Raw genomic sequence first — 15,888 nt, 5'->3', positions numbered from 1 at the left:
GTCCGATGGTGCAGAGATCAATAACGTTTGTGAGGTCACGTCATTATGATGTCATTCTTAACGTCTTTTAAGTGCTTGTATCAGAGAGAAACAGGCAAAATCAGAAAAAATATTCCAGAAGGGTGGTCAAAATTTTCCAACACTAATAATATTATTTTGATCCACGTTCTAAAGTGAGTCAATCGTGATACCAAAATATAGGTTAAGTTCATTCTATTTATAGTAACACGAACAAACTGCATTTCGGTCAATCCCTAGCTTCTCTACATAGAAAATGGTCTAAAATTATTCATTTTTGCGATAAAATGACTTAGTTAATATCAGTTTTATGAATTAAAACTTATTGATATAGTGAAATATACAGTCTGATGTATCGTTTGCGACTGTTGAATGATATATCATGTTTGATGCATTTAAAAGGAGTGCGACAAACATGACTTACTATTTGAGATGTTCATTTTTAGTAAACTTTGTATCATGTAGGATAGACAACTATTTTAATTGGTTGTATTTCCATATTTTTTAAATACTTAGGATATATTAAGAATTTTATTATGGAGCTTGGCAAATAATGAGAAGTAGCTCAAAATTGCCATAAATAGTAGCTATATTTCGACTTATTTGAAGAAAATTAATTTGGTTGTAAAACCGTTTTTTTTTAAATAATTTCTAAACATTTTTTTTATAATACTCATGAAAAAACATTTATTATCATTTTTAAGCTCGGAAATGGTAAAAACAAAAGTTGAAAAAAATATAATAAATACACTTCTTCAGTATTGAAATCGAAATGGTGATCCCCCGTGTAACTCTTTGAAAAAGGAGTCTCAAAAGGTATACGATGAATGCTGGCATCGTCTGACTTTTAATTTTTGCAAAAGTTTTGGAGATAATAGCTTTATTTGTGGAAATTTTGGTCATCATTTCGGAGATTCTGACACGTCCTCGTTGATTGATTGGAAGGAAGATACTTCTGAACACCAATATTCATCAAACGGTTCGAAATATCCTTATTGATTCTGTATCGGACCAGAGTTTTATGCGTTTCCAGACAGTTAAATATGTCAAAAACAACGAGACCATTATCGTATATATTGGAAAAGGACATGAAAAAATGCAGTGTTCTAGACAATTCCTCTTCCAGAAAAACGAACACTGCGTGAAAAAACACCTTTACAAAACTTTACTTTAAAAGTAAATATAATTAAAGATATAAGGAATATCATGGTTACCTTTGAATTAACTTTACTTCACGTAAAGATGCAAAGATCATCTTTACAATACTAAAATGTGTTTAAATATTCTCTTTCATATTTACGGAACAGTAAATTTAATATTTTCAATTTTTTTTTTATTTGAAAAAAGATGTTCGTCTTTAATGACTTAAGTAAAGGTCGACTTTGTCACTAAATCTATATCATGCTCATAATAAAAGGAGGTATGTGCTCATGTGATATATCACATACTTGTCAAATTTTGCAACCTCTCAAAATTCTTGAAAACACTCTAAGATAAAACAGATAAACACAAACTTTAATAAAACTTTTTATTTCTAGATAATTGTCATAAAAAATAAATGGACCCATGACTACCAATAAATAAGATGGTAGTCACAATATACACTACGAAAAAATACTGAATATTATGATTTGAGCTACAAATACTTGTTTTTACATTTCAAAATCATAATTGCAACAAAATATAAAAAAAAAAAATAATTAAAAAAATTGCTCTTCTTTAATAAATGATGGAAAATAAAACTTATTTTCTTTTCATGAAATATTGAAATATGCATACTTTGTGTATAATAGTATGCATATACAGAATCAAATTTTCCATATGCATGTGCCTAGCATATGTGCACAAGTAGTACATGTACCATGTGCTTCATGTGTCCAGCTTCACACATCGAAACATGTGTGCTTGACTTCACAAAGCAGTACCACTTATATGAATACCCTATGAATGTGTAAAAAATGTGAATGTGTAAAAAAAAATGTGCATAAGTAATACTGTGTGCTTCATGTGTCCAGCTTCACACATCGAAACATGTGTGCTCAACTTCACAAAGCAGTACCACTTATATGAATACCCTATGAATGTGAATGTGTAAAAAAAAATGTGCATAAGTAGTACTGTGTGCTTCATGTGTCCAGCTTCACACATCGAAACATGTGTGCTTGACTTCACAAAGCAGCACCACTTATATGAATACCTTATGAATGTGTAAAAAAAAATGTGCATAAGTAGTTCTGTGTCCTTCATGTGTCCAGCTTCACACATCGAAACATGTGTGCTGACTTCACAAAGCGGTATTGTGTATTTGGTGATGAAGTGGCTGTGTCAATACCATGTGCTCTATGTGTCAAGCTTCACACTTGAAAAAGTGTGTGCTGACTTCACAAAGCGGTATCATGTACATGATGCCGTGATAAAGTCAAAACAGTGCCTTACGTTAAGTAAATAAATCGCGTTTGTGAATATATGTTGTCCTTGCCCAAAACATTTATCCAAAAAAATGGTTTTTTTTCTAGACTGCCAACTGTGTTTCCAACAATACAGGAATACATAAACATAATATCACATAATGTATGCATAGCGAAAATACATATCATTGTAACGGTCTAGTGGTTCGATCACTGGATCGTGAATTTATTTTATGAGATTACTGTTGTTGTAAATATAATTTAACAGACTCAACAGAAACAATTGTTAAATGTCGAGTATATCAGAATATGTCAGATGATCATTCGCGATGAACTTCACATGAACATACATTAGTGCTTCACTTCACAAAAAAAACAAGTGTTCTGAAAAATTGTCTAGTGTCTAACAAAAATATACAATATAGTGCTAATGTGACTTAATTTAAGTTCCGTATTTCCTATAATGCATTGTTTTTTCAAAAACTAGGTATTTCGTCAATAATCATCTCCAAGGCAACTCTTATCCAAAGCTTCTGCTATCAAGTATCTCCAATGTGAGTTCTGGTATGCATCTTCTGAGGGCATTGATTGCTGAAAAATATATAACATACATTAATGATCAATGATATACATTTTTCAACATAAGGCCATCCTTAAAAAATTGTATGTTTGCTGTAACGCGACTCAGATTTTTCAGTGTGGGTAGGTAGGTAGGGTTTTTTGTTTTTTGTTTTTTTTTTGAAAACCACTTACTATAATGTAGGGCTGAAACGATACGCCCCCTTCACGATACGATACATAGTGCAATACTAATGTCAAGATTCAATACTTTCAATACAATACAATTTACAGAAGAAACCAATAATAACATTGAAGAAGAAATTAATTATCAAGATTCAAAATCATAATTTTAAAAGCAAAACTGTCAAACGGTGAGATACCTGTTCACTGTAGTTTAAAACTGATAACTAGTTTATTATTATTATTATTTTCGTCAACCTCAAGGCAAACAATAGTTTGAACATTATTCAACACTATTTTGTCCCTCATGCAGGTAGAAATGATATATACAGGCCGAGACTAACCAAAAATCGGGGCAATAAATCGAACATTGAATCGAGCGTTTATATTGGAACAGTATCGATATTTCGGTGAATCGTTTCAGCCCTACTATAATGAGCAAAATTGCGATGAACAGTAAGACAACAGATTAAAAATTTCAAAACTAATAACTTTACTTCGAGAACTGAATTAGAGTCGAGTCTTCAATGCAGAATGTAAATAGATTGCGATAAACAGGTACTGGTATATATTTATATTTACATTCTGTTCTATATGACACTACCAAGTAGATAATGAGTTTATTGTCTCATGAATCACCATTCTCTCGCGCCATTGTGACATCACTCAAGCTAGCTTTCGGTCGAAGGTTAAGATATAAACACATTTTACCATTAATCAATGAAGAATTATTGATAAAACTTACTAAAATTTCTTTTATTTAGGAGATAATGTAAATAACAACTGTCTAGTTTAGGAGGGTAATGAGTTGATAAAACGATTGGCCCACATAGTATTTGTATGCATAAATGCCTTAATTCACCTGCGTTTATGCCAAAAACCATGTGATCTAATCGCTTTTAATATAAACACATAACCAACTCAAACAAGAGTTATTCCTTATTTGTATCGTGATACGTTATGTTTATTGTGTGTGTATTGTGGTTTATTGGTATAACATTTCATCCTTAGTAGTTATACTAAATCTCACTCTGAGTGTGCCTACGGTTACACACTAAAGTACACAAGACACGGACAACATTCAGACTTTGTAAATATATAGGTATATATAGGCAATGTAAAAAGGGGTTGCTATTAATACTAGTGTAATTACTTGTCAGTCTTCAACAGATACTGCAATAAAGTTTAATATCTATATATTTAAATGTTTAAATGTCTTCCATATTGAAAACCTGTGAATCGTGGTTTGTCAACCAAAACCTTAGGCACCTTTTCGGTACTTGGTGGCTGCATTAAAACGTCGAACGCATATCTGCTAGGCCTAGTTTCAACTTGCAACTGGGACTGCTGGTCACCCAAGTACTAAAAGTGGCGTGTCATTTTTAATTTTTGTTTAAGTCCGTTAAAAAACTAATTGATCACATGGACACGCATGATATGTAGAATCAGTGTGTGGGTTGGCAGCAACTGATGACCTCAGAGGTCAATGCACATCGAAGATATCGAGCAGGAATTGCTGTCACTGACGGTGTCAGGAAGACAATTTGATTCATGATTGACATAATCTACTGATACGACAGGTTCATGAAGTATATTCAATCACGTATATGCCATTGAATTTGTTCTTTTATTTTTCAATTTATTTACCGTCAGATATACAGCATGTACTGCTTTAAATTGACGGTCACAGTAAACGTGACCATGGACTTGTCCGCCATGTTGGGTTGTTTTTTTTTATTTTAATCTCGATCTCGTTACAGCAAACATACAATTTTTTAAGGATGGCCTAAATCTTCAATTTTGTGAAATAAGACACCACATTACAATTATCTTCTAATAAACAAGTTGTCCAACATTATAGTATACAACGACCAGATATTTAGATTTTCCTAAAACATTCACTGATCTGAGAAATTCACTAGTCCATAACTTTAAGGTAGACCATCCATAACTGATCTATTTTGTATCTAATAAATGAATGGTGGGATTTTTCTTACCTTTGTATCATTTTGAAGGGTTGGTAAAATCAAAATATTCTACCACAGGATTTTTCAAAATTTTGATTACTAACCGATAAATCACGCCTTAAAGTTTACATTGAAGTCTGTGGGAAAAGCATATTTCATTCAAATAATTTATAATACGATTTGACTTTCATCCAGATATATTGGTAAAAAGTTGCACAAACTTACTCTTTTATCAAAATATGATTTCAAATTAATAGTTTACCACAGAAATATTTAGAAAATCTGGGGGTTTTCCCCATTCTTATATTTTAAAGGGCAGATAACTGTTCAAGAAAAAAAATTAAGTCAAACAAAAATCAACTTCTAATCTTTAACTAGTCCGATAATTTCGTTAAATTCACTTTCATAAAACACATTCAATTTGTTTTCAATCATTAAAAGTACATGCTTCCTTCCAAAATGTTTTTATTGTTATACTTTTAAAATATTTTTTTCTGCTTGATACTGCTGGTCTGAGGGATTATTGGAGGCAAATGGAGGGTGAAAATTAACTAGTCCACCCCCATAAACTTCAGATCCCAGACCTTGGACCACTGTATTTTAACCCCATGACATATATAATATGAACCATAAATTATTTATGAAGAATTATCAATATACACAAATTAGAATTAATATTTGAGGACTGGACTGTAAAATGTGTGTATTCAAGAGAATGCAGTGTGCATCTGAAATATGATACTTAGTTCTCACCCATTTCAAAATGACAACTCTGCCAGTGTCCACACAATCTTCTTGTTGGATCAGATGCTTTCTCTTACACACTAGTTTGCGAGTCTCAGGACTGATGGGCCATAATGCATGTATGAGCTCTGGCACTGCAATAAAACAGCACCCGTTTACTTGATAATTTCCATTTTACTGAGAAGGACATTATGATAAAAGTAAACATACAACTTCATATGACTGTAAAATGTAAATCATCAATTCTTTTCACCCAACCACAATATAGCTATTGTAAAGATGATGATCTGTGAGCTATTCTCCCAACTGTTGGGCACATGATGTATATTGGCTACTCGCTTGACTGTCATTTACCAATTTTGTTTCAGCCATTTGCACAACCGTCGTGTACTTATTTCATATGAGTGTGGCTACATACACAACAGTCGTGCACTTCTTTCAAACTGGCTCTCTTCACGACTATGACCAAACAATAATAAATAAAATTACTACCTATATGTATATCAGTTGGTCATATAACAGTATACATATATAATACATATCACCGGTCAAGTTCACTGCCATGTCCATGATCAGCTGATGAGAGGAGACCATAAGTGACTAATTTAAAGTTTAAGTAATAAATTGGTGTCGTTAATATATATATATACTATGTCATCACCCTTGCCGCGTTTTTTTTAAAGTGTGACTCACCTCTCAGGGAGCCTCATTGCCTGCAACTTTGAAAATTTAGATCCGCCCTTGATGAAATAACCACACATTAGGTTGATGCAAGTTGGTACTCAGTCACAAGTCACAGAAACATTGAGCCCACTACACGTCTCAGACTCTCTAGGCACTGAGTGTGTACAACGTTTACATCTAGCACCAATCGTTCAATGCAAGTAGGCCATATACAAGTTCGGCATAGCCTGGGCCCCATGCTCATGATCCTGGGGTCAGTATTTCCCTTTATCTACAGGCCTGCAAATACAATCAGTTAGATTGTGAAGCAATATGACCCAAATGATCTGAAGCTTCATATCAAAGAATAAAACGTAGCATCATGAAATAGCAAGCTATTGTACTTACCTTTCTCCCTTTGTCTTTGTTCTCCCATTTTAGCGGATTATCTTGTTTACATCCCCATGATGCATTTCGGTTCGGCAATCACATTCATTCCTTTGGTAATTCGGTTTATTATTTCATTATTCAGTTTAATTCAATACTTCTGCATATTCCTGTGAAAGTTCGGTAAGATCTTATAAAATGTCTAAATGATATAAATTTGGATCATCCCAATCTTTTCCCCACTACACTCCTCATTGAATCTCACATGGGTTTGAACTTTTGTTGGATTCATCGAATTAATATTTGAACGAGTTAGCAACTACGTTGTTTACCTCACCATATTTGGTGCATTGGAATTCAGACTCCGAGAACCAATCAATTTAAAACGTGCTTTGCGCGAATTGCGCTGTTTATTAAAATGTGGAAAGAAGACATAGAAAGGGGCTTTTATCTACTGAGATGGAGACTCCCATCGATCGACTTCGGGAGACCAGGTAGGTAGCTGAAATTTGTTTGTAAACAAACACTTACTATTACTATTAGAAAGGAGAGTTACTCACTGTAAAAAAGACTTTTGACAGTCTGATACATGTATAGTATTGGTTATATGTCGAACGTTAGTTCCTTTCAGAGGACGTGTTAACGCAGGGTTGGTATTACATAGTGGATTGGTATAAGTACATTGTATGATTGATTAATCCGAGTTTACTCATACATTTCCTGTCCATTTCCACTACAGTTCTGTATTACTATTATCTTGCATGTACAGTGGCTGATCTGGAAAGGTGGTGCTCCCCACTTTTGTTGAATATTTTTAACAAAAATGTAAATTAATTTATTATGTGTCATTATCTCCTCTGGGGACGAAAAAGGTACATTTAAATCCCTGTGAAAATTTTCTAGATCCGCCTCTGAATTCTATATAGTGCAAGTACAAGCGAAACAATGGACTAATAACTGACTTACTTCTTAGCCGTATTGTGGAAAAATGTAAATATTCATCATCATATAATATTATCGCATCTTCCATTTCTATTAACAGGTTCTTTTTTCAATAGCCATCACAGACTAAAATATTGAAAAATAAAGGGAGTGGAGCTACTCAGCACTTCAATAAGGTAACTTTTGAATTTGATATTCTATATGTAATGAAAAGTAAATATTTGCAGTAGTTAAAGCTATATGGACCATGAATATCGGCTTAGGTAGCTCAGTGGTTAGAGCACCTGACTAGTAATGCAGGGGTCCCATGTTTGATTCCTGGTTCGTTCATACATTTGATTCCCTCTTTTCCTTTATTACATTTAAGTCCAATGGCTTGGTATAATGAAGGTAAACATTAAAGAATAACCATTAGTTTTTATTTTGTAATTTAGCAAGTTAAGGTAGTACTCTACATCGTAATAATGGCTGACTTCCTTTAAAAACATGGATGAAAAAATCGATATCAGCAATATTTGGCTTTTCCTTTTCGATTTAAATACCTAGCCGAGTAGCTCAGTAGGTTAGAATACCGACTGCTGACCTGTAGGTCGGAGGTTCGAGTCCAGCAGGGGTTTTAATTCTTTTTTAGATTACCTTCCACTAAAACTGTATTTTTTGACAAAATAAAGTAAATTTGAAAATTTTCAACTTGAAAATATTGTTGTACATATCCTCCACTTTTCATCTACGTCAAATTTCTCTGGTGTAGCACACCTCCTTAAGGGACAAGATGAAAAGCTCAATGTCTGATGAAAATCTTAATTGAAATAGTTTGGGGGAGGGAAGGGGGTAAAAACTCCCACAAGTTTCGGTCACTCATCCAATATTCTATTTATTATAATACATGAATAATTGCATCATTTCAGAAGGAAGAAAGTGAGCAGGACTGAAGTGACTCATTGGAAATTTGGAAATAACATTTATTACATTTTAATGAACATTTAAAATAAGAATTAGAAAACGTATATAGTCTTATTTAGTACTATTGTGTTATTGCATGATAATCAATTTGGGTCAAAACTGAATTTTTTTTTTTTTTTTATCAGACATTGAACTTTTGATCTTGCCCAGGCTAACAATGTGTCATATTTATCTGTATGCATCTAATATACCAGTATATATATGTAATATTACTCCAAATTTTTATTTCAGTTCAACTGAGATTTGATTTACAAGAGTAACTTGGAATAAGACAACATTATAATAAAGGAGGACAGGTACATGGTTAAAATACTCTTTGTTTTAACGATTACAAGCTCTCAAAGGAATTCAATACAAATCAATCATCTGAATATAACTTGAAGATTTGATGCAATGTACATTGAGTTGTGTACATGTTTAATATTAAAGTTATTAACATACGATAGTCACCATTTTTATTTTTACATACATGTACACATAAAAAAATCTAAAGTAACTAATCAATTACATCCTCTAAAGTACATGTAATCTATTGCAATCGATTACAGGGCAAAATTGACTGTACTCAATTAGTAATCAATTACACAAAATTCCTTTAAGTTGTTGATTATTGATCGATTACATTTTTGAGTAATTGTGACTGGTCGCAGTAGCTCAGTGGTAGAGTGTTTGTCTCGTAAAAATCTTTAAAAATCTTCTTCTCAAGAACCACTGGGGCAGAAAAAGTGAAACTTATGTGGAAGCTTCTTGAGGAAGTCTAGATTCTTATTTGTTCAAATCATGACCCCCGGGGTAAGGGTGGGGCCACAATAGGGGATCAAAGTTTCAAATTGAAATATATATAAAAAAATCTTCTTCTCAATACCCTTGGGGTTAGAAAAGGTGAAACTTTTTTGAAGCTTTATGAGGAAGTTTAGATTTTAGATTGTTCAAATCATTACCTCTGGGGTTAGGGTGGGGCCACAATAGGGGATCAAAGTTTTGCATTTTAAAATATTGGAAAAGATCTTTAAAAATCTTCTTAAGAACCACTGGGTCAGAAAAAGTGAAACTTGTGTGGAAGCTTCTTGAGGAAGTGTAAATTCTAAAAAAAAAAATTCAATTCCTTACCACCCCCTGGGTAGGCTCGGTCCACAATAGAGGATCAAAGTTTTACATTCAGAAATGTATAGAAAAAATCTTCTTCTCATCAATTAATGAATTAGAAAAGATGAAACTAATGAGAAGACTTCCTGAGGAGGTATAGATTCGAAATTATTCAAATCATGACTCCCGGGGGTAAGGTGGAGCCACAATAAGAAGCCAAAGTTTTGCATTTGGATATAAATGAAAAATTATAAAAATCTTATTTGAAAGAACAGCGATTAGTCATACTTAAGTGGAGGCATTCTCGTGAGGTGTAGATTTAAACTTATTCAAATCATGACACCCCCTCCCTGATGGTAGGGCGGGGCCATAATGCGTGACCAAAGTTAAAGATAGGAATGAACAGAAGGGCCGTAGTAATTCAGGCAAACAATGTGGCCCATGGGCCTCTTGTTTTCTATGCAACATACTTTGTCATTTTATGAGAATAAATACATTATGATTGTCACCATGCATTGTCAAAATAACAACGTTTGCAAATACGATTTAATTGCTTAATGTTTAATTTGAAACTGGATTTGTTCTAATCCTTAGAAATTAAGACGAAGATTGGTTGCAACTGAAAAGAAGAACTGGACAGAGGAGAAGAGAACATTGGTGAAAAAGTTTCTTAGCCATAAACAATCATATAAGTATATGTCAAGTGATGAAGAAGGAGCAGATGGCTTTATTTCGCACCCATACTCCTGGGAAAGTGACACTTGGAAGAATGTGAAAGACAGTTTGAACAAGAAATATTTAGAGACATGTCCACCCCGGAGTAGGCGACTCGTTCAAAAGAGAACAAAAGGTTCAGCAAAAGAACAGCCAACACCAGAATTTGAAGAGGAGTTTTCCTGGGTTTTTAAATGAACTAATATTAATTTTTGTTTATGTTGATGCTGTATATAAACTTTTTAAACATGTAAATTAACATTATCCATATGTGTTTTATCTTAATTTTAAAAATTTTAAAATTATAGTTTAAGAGAATTATTGAGTGAAGTATATTCTTAGCACATATGTGCAATCAACATTTTTGACTTCTCTGTAAAAAGAACTTTTTTAATTTATAAATTTTACTTTTGAAATTTAACATGTATGCAGATATATGTAAATGCATATAGTGTAAATAACTGTGATTTTTTAGCTGTAAATCATAACAGACCAGGTGAGAAATGTTCAAACTTATAGAAAATGTATGCCCTGAATTGTTAATATGTAAATCAGTACTTTTTTTGAAATTGATTTCCTGTTGTCATTGTTAAGTTGTCAGCTGCAGTATGTGTAGCTCTTTAGAAGAACTGTATGGGAAATATTTTGTACAGCAGTAGTCCCTTTTAAATTTATTTTACTTCAAATGTTTTGTGGCATTATTAATTTGTATTAAAAGAAAAGATAACCTGCTATAATCTTGCGTTTTGTCTATTGGATGATTAAAGAACTGCTTATGAGGAAGACGAGGAGAGATGCCAGACTGATATACCAATAGAATAGAATGAAATGTACTTCAGGCAGAGGAAAGATAATATTTAATGTATATAAATATGACATTTTGAGTAATTGACAAGATAATATTTAATGCATATAAATATGACATTTTGAGTAATTAAAGGTGATCAAAATATATATTTACAATTTGTAAACATTAAGTTAAATGTGCACAAAATGATATATTTAATGCCATTAAATATTAAATTTACTGTTTTGTAAAGTCAAGAAAAAGTTGGACATTACATCATATTTAAGTTAAGTAAAGTTATCGTAAAGGTTACCTTTTAGAACTTTGACTTTTTTCAGTAAAGGTATTTAAAGGTAATGTAAATTTACAATTTACATCATCTTTACTGGCTTTGTAAAGCTATTTTCTCACGCAGTGGAAGGCAGATGGAAGAACATCATGTTTTGGTATCGATCAAGGGAGGCACTTCACGTTAAAGCTGGTAAGGAAACTTTACATAAATTTGTCTAATGTCCCTTTCCCGGCTCCTACTCCCCGAAAAATATTAGCCGTGTTTGTTTAATGTTTTTTATAAAGTGTGATGCCAAATCTGTGGGTTTGGTAGTAGTAATTATGTGGTGGAAAAATGAATATTTATGTCTATACTGAGGAAATCATTTAGTGTTATACAGTATTACAGTGACCTTCCATAGGTACTATAAAATCTTCAGAGCCAGGGACTTTTTTTTGTCTAACACTCAGACAGTAAGAAAAGGAGATTAGAGATCTGTAATTTATTCCAAATTTGAAAAGCCAGTCACACTCCATTATTTCAATAGTGATTGGGGTGGGTTGGGGTGGTTGAGAAAGAAAAGAGGAAAAAATGTCAACTCCCACAGAAGGTGGAAAAAAATTTGAACAGGGGATATCAGTAATTCGCTTTCGGTCATTGAATAATACATTCATTCAATGACAAGTGTAGTGTAAACCTTTTTAACGTATTTCTTTTGTTTTTGCTTTTGTTTGAACAATTAACTCGTCATGAAACATGATGCGGAAAGTGGGTAAATTCCCTAACTGAAAATATGTCAGGATCAAGGAACAGTACCAGTATATCATCTGATCTGAACACCTGATATCAAATTCATATTGCTCCTGCACATTAGTATCTGAGGTATATAATCATTCAAGTGTATGTAGTCAAATATAAAGGTATAAATTATGATAACAGAAACCTACATACATATATAGCTATGTCATATATTAAATTTGATATAACCTACCATTTATTACAGTACTGTATCCCTTTTGTAAGAAAATTTTTAAGAGAAATTTTTACTTTATTGCAGGGTATAAAGCAATGCAGCATTATGCTCAAGCAAATTGAAGAATTCTTTGGCATCTTTGAATGTACCTAGCAGTATTGACGATGATATACAAGTAGGTAAAATAAGTCTAAATGCATACCCTGTACTAATTCTACATTTATGAAATTCATTTTTAATCTGACGCCCAACTGATCAAATAAACCCGAACTAGCATATACATGTATGGTCTGAAAATGATAAATTACCTTGCCTTTGTTTGTTGATTATTAATTAACCTGTTTTCAAATTCTTCTTGTGTTTGATAATCTAAATATATTTTTACATTCAAAATGTTGTAAAAATGAATTAAATATGAATTCTAATTATAAATCCCAATCATCCAATAATTTGTGTTTAGCATGTCCGACTGTCTTTTTGTCCTTATTCTGACAATGAAAGTCTTACAAAGTGTGTTATATATATATATATATATATATATATATATATATATATATTAGCCCCCCCCCCCCCCAATTTTATCTTTTCAGAGAAAGTTTTCATTAAATATATGTACTTCTAGTGTTATATCTGGTACTGAAACAGAGAAAAGAGAATGAACCAAACAAAACAAAGAAACCGCGAATGAGTGTTCAAGGTGTCACATTGGAAGCAATGGAAGATCTGCACATAGATGAACATTATCTGAAGTACATATAGTTAAGAATTTGATAACAATGTTCAGTATTAGAAGAGATCTTGTCAACAATGTACATGTCTAATGTTGTGTACATTAATATTTCTTAATTCTATAATTGTTATAGATTATGGTATTATACATGAAGGTGTTACATTATATTTGTGTATTATATAAACATTCCATGTATTTAATTTTATGAATGAGACTAAAAATGTAAATGTCTGTGTTTCTGCTAACATGTAAGTCAAAACTGAGGTAGGCTGGTAGAATATACATTATGATTTTTTCTCAAACTTTTATTTTCAAAAGAACACAAAGAGACAATCTAATCACAATCTATATTTTTAAAGTTACAGGTACATTAACATATTTGATTCGAGGGGTTCCGTTTTCACTGTTAATGTTATTTTTAAATAAACATGATATTAATTACTTTGAAATGAGTACAAATGTGAACTTCAAAACAATGTTTATTGAAAAATATTTTTAACAATATATATAATTTTTAAACTCTAGGGTAGGAGGTATAATTTAAAAACAGTTAGTGGAAACACAGCCATTTTCAATTTAGGCCCCATTATCATTAAACATAATGCAAGGATTTTGTAAAGAACTGAATTTGTCTCTCAGACTGCTCCGTATAGATAGGTTGAAGGTTGTTAAAACTTAGTAGATGATTTTTTTTTTTATTTGATAACATAGTTTTATTTTTTACCTTCAAAACATAAATCTTGTAGTGGAGGACTGAAGCTTAATCAAGATAAATGCAATTTAATGAAAGTAAAGGTGATATTCAAGGTCACTTCTTTTTTACAAATACATCGATAGAAAACCAGGGAATGAAAGTCATGTTTAAGGTGGCATTTATATGTAAGGTCGGATACATTTCATGCAAATGATGTTTTTATTGTGTTAAAAATGTTAAATCGGGCACAAAAGTCAATCTCATGAAATAATCATTCTGTCCATGTTCAGGGATGAGGTTAAATTTATATATTACTATATTATATATATTTCAACTTCAGTAATTCTACAAGATCCCTCAAACATTTAGACAGCTTTGACTGTTATGGATTTTAAAATCTTACGTGCATTGTTAAAAAAAATTGTAGATTGTTTCATCTACAAGATTTTTAAGGTAGTTCACTACACCAAGGTTCATGTCACGAGTTAGCAATTTGAATGTTATGTAAAATTGATTTTATCGATTGCTTTGGTTGTCTATCATCATGGCTCAGTGAATAAAGCATTGCGTTGGTGAACCTTAGATCCTGAGTGCAAATCCGCCATAGGCTGTTTTTCATATTTAGTGATATTAATTTTTAAAATCATGTTATTTTTATCAAAAATTGCATATTGTCTGCCTTTTTGACATATATATTTAAGATGTATCATATCCTTCATGATGAAATCATTTTTGTGCTGATTTGAAAAACTATTTTTAAGTTGTAGTAAGCCACCTCAATTCTCCTTGAAAGATTGATGTATTGCTTTGCACATATTGCTCTATCTCTCAGTTGGTTCATAGACAGACATGACATTAGAAAATACTTTTTTGTATCTTAGTACATAACCTCTATTCATTTTTAGGTCAGTTGGTTAAAGGAGTAACATAAATATCTTTTACAAACTTTGCTTTGTTTTCTTATGAGAGATTTATAGTCAGAAACTTATGATAAGTACTTATTGTTTCTTAGTAAATGCATATCTGCAATTGTAACCTTTCAATTGTCAATCCCTAAAATTATTAATTATGGACTGTATAATAATATGTTAGACATACAATTTTTATCTGTTGCATGATTTAACTATCAGGGGATCAGATTCATGTTGTCAAATATGTGGATTATTTTGAAATTCTAGTAAAGTGTTGGTGTATAATTACTATGATTTGTATAAGATACTTTGAATTACCAATTTTAGAATATTTATTAAGATTTTCTTAAAATGAGATTTTTTCCTTTGGTATTGATATAAGTGTTGGTATGGTATGTGGAATTCATTGTTTGGTGGATTTTATCGACTTTGTCAGATTTCCTAATGGTAGTATTTTCGCATCCCTTGTCGAAATGAACAATATTATTTGCCGAGCTCAATATTTTTATGAGTTGACCATATATGACAGAGCTTTTACTAAATGAACAGAATACCCTCAAACCTGGCCTACCTTGGAAGACATATGAAAGAAATGCTGAATCAGCTTTGGGGGGGGGTACCCATAATAAAGGCATTGGTACTCGATTATTATAAAATATTTTCACCTCATTCATAGTTTGATTTATAGCTTAGGGGAGGTACTTTTTTAAGTCTGCCCAGAATCGGACTGCCTATCTCAGTTATCTATATTTCGGGTATTGAAAATAGCTGAAAAAGCTGTATTTTGGCTTGATAATTGAGACCAATATGCCTAGAATAAATGGTTTTGTATAAAAAGAGCATGCATGGATATTTCATTGTAATATTTTGTAAATGGAGATAGAACCCA

General features: G+C 32.0%; 1 protein-coding gene and 1 long non-coding RNA gene across 3 annotated transcripts in view; one reads left to right on the top strand and one right to left on the bottom strand.

Moving 5' to 3' along the window:
• LOC125675357 (uncharacterized) overlaps positions 1-15,888 on the bottom strand; it is a 240,366-nt gene that overhangs the window by 221,873 nt on the left and 2,605 nt on the right. The gene's annotated exons all lie outside the window — the stretch shown is intronic.
• Positions 7,171-11,365, top strand: LOC125675369 (uncharacterized). The gene is made up of 4 exons (XR_007370474.2): positions 7,171-7,422; positions 7,971-8,046; positions 9,065-9,129; positions 10,514-11,365. It is a non-coding gene; the product is annotated as an uncharacterized LOC125675369 (long non-coding RNA).

This window comes from Ostrea edulis, chromosome 3, assembly GCF_947568905.1.
Source record: "Ostrea edulis chromosome 3, xbOstEdul1.1, whole genome shotgun sequence".
NCBI lineage: Eukaryota > Metazoa > Mollusca > Bivalvia > Ostreida > Ostreidae > Ostrea > Ostrea edulis.
The sequence above is the reverse complement of the archived record's forward strand: the minus strand, read 5'-3'. Positions and strand labels throughout refer to the sequence as shown.